Source organism: Dermochelys coriacea, chromosome 3 (genome assembly GCF_009764565.3).
Source record: "Dermochelys coriacea isolate rDerCor1 chromosome 3, rDerCor1.pri.v4, whole genome shotgun sequence".
Lineage (NCBI taxonomy): Eukaryota > Metazoa > Chordata > Testudines > Dermochelyidae > Dermochelys > Dermochelys coriacea.
The window spans coordinates 13,267,758-13,277,252 of NC_050070.1; positions in this window are offsets into that span (position 1 = coordinate 13,267,758).

Consider the following 9,495-nt stretch of genomic DNA (forward strand, 5'->3'; position numbering starts at 1 on the left):
TATACCCCTATCCTTTAATATTTTCATTAATTGAATCATATCAGCTGTTTCATTAGTTTGCACAGGATTGATGTCAGGTTGTCAGTAGTTATCTGGGTCATCCTATTTACCTTTTTTAAATAATTGCACAACATTGATTTTCTTTCAATCCTCTGAAATGTCCACAGAGTTCCAAGGCTTACCAAGCTCCTTGGCCTGCTCTTTCAAATCTCTTGGATGAAAGTTACCCAGACTTCACGATTTAAAAATCTCTAGGTTTAGAATCTGCTGTTTAAAATGTGCTTCAACTGGAATGGAATGTATTCCATCATCTGTTATTGTTGTTGGGGTTTTCCCCTCCCAACTATAGAACAAAGTCTAGGCTGTGAGAATGAAATGTTTGATGTCAAAAGGTGAAGGAAGGAAGTGAATGTGATGTGAAGAAAATGGTTAGAGTTCTATCCTAGGACCAAGGTTCAATTCCATGCTCTGCCACAGACTTCTTGAGTGCTCTTGGTCATGTCAAATAATCTCTCTGTGTCTCAGTTCCCTAGTAGGGACAATAGCACTTCCCTATTTTATTGTAGAGGGAGGAAAAACACATTAAAGATCATGAGGTGCTTAGATGCTATATTATTGGGGACTGTGCAAGTAACCATGATACCTGAAAAATTATGGAGAAAGGGGATTGCAATATATTTTTCCTCTTAGTCATAATTCAAAATGTCTAAAAGTAATTGTATAAAAATAAAAAATAGTACATTTCAAACAGCTGCAATGATAGATACATTTTCTTATTTAAGAAAATCTGACCTATCAATCTATCTATTTAGCTCTTTGTCATCTGCAGTACTTCTAATCATGGTTTCACTCTGTCACCATCTAGTTCACCTATGGTAGAAAGGGGAACACATATTTGAGAATTAGGTAATTTTTCTTCTGTCCCCCTTTGTCAACGATAAGTATGCTGGAGTGCTGGCTTTCTGATTAGTGATCTCACACCGAAAAAAAAAAAACAGTTGAAATGCATTTTCAAGTGAACTACATTAGATATTGAAACTGGTCATGTGATTTAGTGAACTGAGACTATATTGAAAGAGATCACAAGATCAAGAGGATCTCGGTTTTGTCACCATCTCAACCTATGCAGTCACAAGGCAGTCACTGAGTTCCCTGTGTCTTAGACAGTCCGCTGTAAAAGTGAATATAAACCAGAATGTCATGACGTCCAGATGCTGTATCCGATCTAATCTTCCCTGAACAAATAAGCAATGAGAGAGCCTGATCCTTATCTATTCCAACTAAGGAGGATGTTGAACATGGGAAGAAGGATGAGGCAGAGAATGAAGGGAGAGCAGCATGGGAATGAAGGGGGAATACACAGCAAGGGGAAGGCAAGGAAAAGGTGGGACTCACTTTAGGCAGAAGTCCTGCCTTGGCCTTGTCTCTGATATGCCTAGAATCTATCCCCAGCCATTCCTCAACACTTTCTGTTGTCCTCCTGGTCACCCTACAGAGCTGGCCAGATCTTAGTCATCTTGTGCATTTTGTATATTCATTCTTACATACTATACTTATGGCCCTCTATACACACTAAATGAATTGAAATAAACAAATAGACAAGACATCTCGTTGACTCTCTTAGTTCTGGCCAGTTACAATCCAGCCTGTCTAGAAACAAGGATGTGTTTTGTAATGGTAAAAGGACAGGGTTGCATATAGAACCAAATTCTGTACTTATGCCCAGTGCTTAGTGAGATCAATGAAATCATATGGGTGTAGCTGAGGAGAGAATCTGGCTCATCGTCTCCAACAGAATGACAGTGTTGAGACTGTGAATGGTCTCAGGAAGCCTGGTACCTGAACATCAAGCAGGTTTTCTGCTTCCTCACACCCCTTCAGCCAATGTTAACACCAATGACCGCTCACATGTTGGATTTTGTTACATAGATAAAAGGTGTGGCAGAGGAGGAGGAGAGTGTGCTGGTGTCTGCATCTCCCCAGGTTCTGCAACAGTTGGGACAATAAAAACAATGTTACGGTTGGGGAGATCAAAGTTAGGCACTTCAATAAATGCTCTTTAATTTTCAGAAGGGCTGAGCATGCACAATTCTTAATGGATTCAGAGGAGCTGCAGGGGCTCAGTACATCTGAAACAGCCATTGCCGAAATATGGATTTAGGAGCCCATATTTAGATATATACAGTTCAGACATGTTTGGTAAAATGTTCAGAAGTGCCTACGTGACTTAGCACCTCTGTCCCACTGAAAATCAATAGGTCTTAAAAGTCCAAGTCCCAGATCCTCAAAAGTATTTAGGTCACAAACTTCCATTAATTTCAATGGGAGTTAGGCACCTAAATTCCTTTGAGGATCTGGGCCTAAGGCACTAAGGTGTTTTGAAATATTTTGCTATTAGCAATTTTAGGAAAAAAAATAACGCGCTCACCTTTGTGTTTTGGCCGTGAACTCTGGGGATGTGACTGTAAAGTTAAGCAGTGTTGCATCAGCCATAGATGCAGGTTGCTGGAGCAGTAGGACTCCAAAGCACAGATGTAATGGCATGAAGCATATTGAATATTTACCACAGAAGAAGCAGCTATAAAAAAAAAAGACTCTGTGGTCCTGCGTATATCCCCTTCTCTTACTGTAACCACACTTGACTAGGTTTTGGCATTGCAACTCATTAGATAGGGAGGCTGATATACGAAGCTTCCCATATTGTGCACTTCTGTTGCCATTGGACACCGGGAGAAAAGCCAAGCTTTTATTACCTGAGCATGGAAATTAACATGGGCATGGAAATACTATTTCTTCGGAAATGACTATGAGTTATGCCCTGGCAATTGAACATGGAATGTGGCCCTTAACCTCTAGAAGGAGAGATTGGGGTTAAAAATACTTCTGAGGTGCCATGGTAAACATGGAAAAATATTCTGTGTAGAGACCATGAGCTGGGTTTCTGAAGTGAGAGGACTGGGTATGGCTACAATTGGGAATACCTGTTCAGGAGGGGTTCAGGCAGAGGAGCCACATTGCAGTGGGCAGTTCAGGGAGAATTCTGGCTGATGCAGCACTTCAGGGAGAATCACTTAGAAGGTTAAGTTTTCAATGTCTCCTTGACCATGTCCCACTTCCCGACCCACCCATACAAGGTCCAATAAAATTGAGACCCTAGATGGGCTAGTGGTTAGGCCATGTGCAGAAACCATCTCTCTGGGCCACAGTTCCTTCCTTGGAGAGCTCTGTGGGCACTTTACCCAGGGTGGCGTGCCAAAGCTTGTTCTAGTCTATAATGTCTTACCTCAGTTCTAATTCCTATCATCTTCTCCTGGCAAGTTTAAGGATTCATACCTGGTCTATGGTACTTTGAAAAAGATGTCTACCTTTGGAACCAAAATTGGCTGTGAAAAATGACCAGCTTCCTGCTGTTGCACAAAGGAATAAAGCAATCCCTTCCTTCTCATCGCTTTCTCTGTCAGTGTCTAGCTGCTGCCTTCGAGTACATACAGACTCATGAGAAAAATCAACACTAGATCAAATTCTTAATAAAGATTTTTATTCCACATCTGAGATTCCACAGTCTATTAATAATCCTGAATGATACGCAATGCTTGAGATTCTATTTCTATATCTACTCTACTCCACTGAAGATCAAAACCAAAGGTCTGCATAGCCATAATGCGATAAGGGAATATTTATTACCACTTTCCTATAAAACTGTATAAGCACAATCTAGCCCTAAAGCTGTGCGGAAAAAATTGTTTATATAAACTAGAGTGCTGTCACCTAATTTTTAGTATATTTCACTTTTCTATTCAACTCATCAAGTACCAGGTAGCTTTAGCTGTTATGATTGTTCATACTTGTACACTTCATATAATCATCCTCCTAAATGAATGTGGTGTGGTAAAATTAACTATTGCTTCATTATTAATAAGTCATTCATCAACTTGCTAAATACGTGCCTTGTTTAACAAGCTTCAAACACAATTAGGCTTGATTGGAATTCTTGACTCTAGTGCCTAATAAGTGCTGTAGAGGAATCATAACAACACTGAATTCATAAACAAGCTGCCTCTTCTAGATTAAACCCAGATGATACATAGACAGGGAGAGCAACTTGTTTTAAAGAAATAAAGAAAAAAATTACCCTCCCCAAAAACATGAAGTCAATGTGGAGAGAGGGAATGCTAGGAAAGAATGGGGCCCAGTGTATCTAAAATATCAGAGGAAGAAGCTCCACTGATGCCTCTCTAGGCTTTGAAGACACCCCTTTTCCCAGCTGTCCCATTTGTGTACCATGTGACTTTCCGATTCTGCAAGTAGTCTTATGTTGGACTGAGACAACACTGACAATATCTAGCATTCTAATTATTGCCTAGAAACTCAATGAATCCCACTGGCTTCACATCCTGGCCATGTGCCATCTGCTGTGAGCCCCTCCACCAGCTCATCATGAACTGAAACCCAGAACACCCAGAACAGAGATTCTGTAGCCACCCCTGTTCTACCTCCTGTAAAAGTGCCTTACCCTAGTGATCCCATTAATGTATCGTTCCCGAGGATTTGGGGGTTAGCAGCTGGTACCTGACTGCATTAACTCGGGCTGATGAACCAACTCAGAGCAAAAACGTCCTAAGATCTGGGGGGCACAAAAGGCACCATTATGTCCCTTCCCCTTATTTGTGTCATGTGCTTTCTGGTGACAATGAAGATCTTGAAGCCTTTGAGATCACCCACATGAGAGTGGAACAACAATCACCAGCTACTAACCTGGTCTCAAAGTTTTCTTCCCCCAGTTCTTCCATCCTGTGCATCCCCCACCAAAACCCTAATCAGAGGGCCAAACAAGGGTACTTTTGGAGCAGATACTTTTGCTACTCTTCATGTTGAGAGCTAGTGTATAATATAGCGCTCTCCCTCTGCCACACCTGGCACTCTGTGCTGATATGAAAGATACCGGTGTTTGCCTGACACGCATTCAAGTTATATGAGAGATAGTGCTAATGGAATCCATTATCACTGAGCACTCAGTTCCATGTACAATTTAATATTATTTGTGTATTTACGTAGTACCTGAGAGCCCCAGCCAAGGACCAGGGCCCCACAGAGTTAGGCCCTGTACAACCACAGAACAAAAGGGCAGTTCCTATCCCAAAGAGCTTACACTGTAAGACAAGAGGCAACAGGTGGATACAGACAGACAGATGGTAGAGCCCAAGGGAACAATGAGAGTGTATTGATCACCATGATGGGCTGTTGTCTCAGCACACCAGCACTCTACTTTTTTTGTAGGCTTCGCTGAAAAGAGTTTTAAGGAGGGATTTGAACCAGGGCAATGAGGAAGCTTTCCAGATGTTTACAGGTAGTTCCTCCCAAGTGTGAGAGGAATCATGGAAGACCTCACAAATGCGCTTATTTGAAAATTTAATGAGTGGGTGATCAAGGCTGGCATCATTGTTGGATTGGAGATGGGTGTCATCATCTCAATAACGTATGAGAGGTGATAGGAAGGGTGGGGATTAGGCCATGAAAGGCCTTGAAAATGAAGACAAGCAACTTATGTTTGATGCAATGAAGAAAGGAAGCCAGTGGACGTTTATAGAGGAAGACCAGGAGCTATGTTCACGCTAGCAACATTATAGTTATGGTTCCATTATAAACACTCATTGTCTATTTCTTATATGTTGACTTGTAATTATTAGGAAGGAATTGATTGAAAACATGAGCCTAATACGGAATTAAGATACAGGGATAGCAAGTTATTTGGTCTCACCATCATACAGAACTGGGTTCACAGAACAAAGTGGTACAGGAAAAAATGGATCCAGGAAAGCAAATGCTCTGGAAATATGAAATCTAGTGATTCTGATGCAACAGGAGGAATTATTAAAATTCACGAGGATGCAAGAAATCCTAGAAATCCTTAATGCTGTAATAAAAGACCAGCAGTTTATAATTCCTCTAGAAAAAAAACTCTGCAAATAGCCCACCCATAACCTGGGACAATATGTTATCAATATGACGCCATGAGGGTCTGCTGAGACTGAGGAGGGCACAAAATAAATTAGTATTGGTCATGAAAAAATTGGCGGTGGAGGGGGGGAAGAAATCAAACAAGAATGTGGTATCAGTGAAGACTTTCTGGAATTTAGACTGAATCCCCTCACAAACAATAGGCCTCCAGAAAACCAAACAGCCATATTGTATCTGGAAATCCTCCAATGCCTGCAGACTGACTTCTCCCTCAGTTGGGACTATCAAAGTCTTTGAAGAAAAGATAGAGTTCTGGACATTATTCTCATCTTGTTAGTATGACTTTTCCCGATTTAATTAAATCAAGAGTAAAAAAGGTGGAAAGTCACACAACTTCTGACTCATCCATGGGGCTTGATCTCACGTGTACAGGTGTAAATCTGGAATAACCTGATGAGACTGGTGTTATTCGAGATTTACACCAGTATAGCTGAGATCAGACTCAAGCCCTAAAACCACAACAGACAATAAATTTATTCATCACGTGCAGCTGAGCTGAACTGGAGAGAGTTCAAAGAAGAGCCATGAAAGTGACTAAAGGATTTGAAAACATGCATGACAGTGAAAGATTCAAGGAGCACAATCCGTTTAGTTTATCATTGAGAAGGCTAAAGAGTGACTTGACCATGGTCACTAAGTGCCTACATGGGGAACAGAAATTTGATACCAAAATATTCTTTCATTTAGCAGACAAAGTTATAACAAGTTCTGATGACTGGAAGTTGAAGCTAGACAAATTCAGATTGGAAATAAAGGTGCATATTTTTAACAGTGACAGTAATTAACCATTGGAACAATTTACCAGGGGTTGTGGTGGTTACTCTATTAAGGGAGATCAAGATTGGATGTTTTTTCTATTTTAGGAGAGGAGACTAAAAGAGTGTGGCTTATTTAGCCCATCAGAACGAAGATTCAGAGGGGAAATGATTGCTCTGAATAAATACATCAGAGGGACACACACCAGGGAGGGTGAAAGCTATTTAAGCTAAAGGACAGTGTTGTTACAAGAACAAATGGGTCTAAACTGACCATGGATAAATTTAGGCTGGGAATTAGATTAAAGTTTCTAAATATCAGAGTGTAGTTAAAGAACAGCCTGTAATAGGAGTTTTGGGGGCAAACAACTCAGTAAGTTTTAATAGAGAGATGGACATATTTCTGAGTGGGATTGCATGATGGGGCTGCTTGTGGAGGTAGGGATTAGCAACCCTGGGGATCCTTTTCCAGTTCTCATTTTGGGTTCCCAAAATGTCATGCTTCAGGGCCTCATCTGGGGTCAGGGATGCATCAGAGATGGCCATGGCTGAAGATGGGACACTGGAAGGGATGAGCCATGCTTTGAGGTGGCACTGAGCATTCTCTCTCTCTCTCTCAGGTGTTTGTCTGGCTGGTTCTTGCTCACGTGTTCAGTGTCTAATTGATGATCAGATGTGGGTTTGAGTAGGAAACCCCCCATCAATTGGATGGGACCTTTGAGTTTTTCTGCCTTCATCTGCAGCATGAGGCCTGGGTGATTTGCCAGGATCATCTGAGAATATCTCACTTAATTAGTTCCCTGTTATTACAGGGACTTTGGGTATCAGTACAACTCAGTCCCTCCTGCTCTCTGCTTATGGCACACAACTGTTTAGTCTCTATAATACTGTGGTCTCATTTTGATTGTTGGGTTTAGTTGGGTTGGATGGTGCTGCTGGCCTGTGATATACAGAAGGTCAGACTGGATGATGTGGTGATCTCTTCTGGCCTTAAGCTTTATTACTCTACTGTATGGCTCTAAAAATATGGTCTTGTTCAACCAGAACTACTTGCTTTGACTCAAGAATGTCCTATGGCTTGTGTTACGTTGGAGGTCAGGCTAGATGATCACAAAGGTCACTTCTGGCCTTAAAATCATTGAAGACCTAAATTCAGTCTTCATTGTTCACAATGGGGAACTAGATTATGTTGGTTACCCTTGGTTTCCCATATAACTATTGATTAATAATCAACTCAATTAACTGATAACCAATAATTGATAAAAATTAAGCTGTTTATATGTTTAGCAAGAAAATTCTCTCATGTTCTGATTTAGTTCAATCATAACAAAACTCGGATAAATCAGCTTTGACTAGGTTTATTGATTAACAGTTAATAGAGAAGCATAAACAGAGGCATACAGTTACCAACACCTGCTGAAGATCTTCTCCTGTTGTTCTCTAGTAGTCTGCATCCAGACTGCAAATGGTCTTACTTCCTCTAAGGTTTAAGTGCAATTATACCCTTGGTAGCCTTTATGTTTGTCATTCTGGTCCTGACTTATTTCCTCTTTTTGGTATACACTTCTTATCATAGGCTATTTGCAAGGTGCCCTGTTCCACTGCAAATTTCCTACTGTCTCAGCATCTGTTGGTTAGTCGTTATTTTGCTCTTTTTAAAGACATACTTATTTGTTTCATATCTTGCAGTTTGTACCTTGCTAAAATATCTCCTAAAACAGTTTTCAAAACATGGTAAAGATTAGTACTTGGCAAAATTCCACTCTTTAAAGTTAGCTTCATCTTAACTGCAAAGCCTCATGGGAGTCCTGCTCCCAGGCAAGCCTTAAAATATTTCTTGGGCTATCTTACGTGTCAGCATAACCAAGGGAAGAGTTTCCCAGCTCAACTAGTAAAAATGGCATGTCTGTTACCAAGCAGAACAAGTTTCCATTATATGTCTATGCAAGTATAAGCAATATAGCAGCAAAACTAGTCATACCAGCATACCAGCTTACTGCTCTACCCAATAGCAGCAGTGTCCTGACTCCCTGGGAAATAATGGTGAGTCTCTTCCCCTCTCCCGCACTGGTTTTTCATGAACATTTTTGAACGGCTTTAGTTGTATCCCAATGAGGAATGGAACATTCTTCAAATCTCATAAATGTTCACAGGATGGGGAAACTGTTACTGACCCTGCTCCATACTGGGACAGATTCTCATTTACACTAAAGCCCTTTTACTCCACTCTGAATTTTATACTTCCACAGTGATATGGAGAGGCCCTGTGTAAACAAGAGTCTGGACTATTATCTTTCCAATACAAAGACAGTGGCCCAGGTTCTCTCTCATTTAAACCAACTCAGTTATGCCCAGTTACTCCATTAATTAACTAAATTAACTGATACAAGCGTAGATCACAGGTTTCAGAGTAGCAGCCGTGTTAGTCTGTATTCTCAAAAAGAAAAGGAGTACTTGTGGCACCTTAGAGACTAATAAATTTGTTAGTCTCTAAGGTGCCACAAGTACTCCTTTTCTTTTTAAGCGTAGATCAGTGGTTTTCAAACATTTTAGGCTGTATACCCCTTTCCAAATAATGTTGCCTACCATGTACCCACATCTGAAACAGGCAGAGGCGATGCATGGGGGGAAACACGTGGGGTCATGTGCCTGCCCCCCCGAATTTCTGCCTTCCCTTTTGCAACATCTTTCAGAGCTTTTCAAACTATGGGGCACGTTCCCT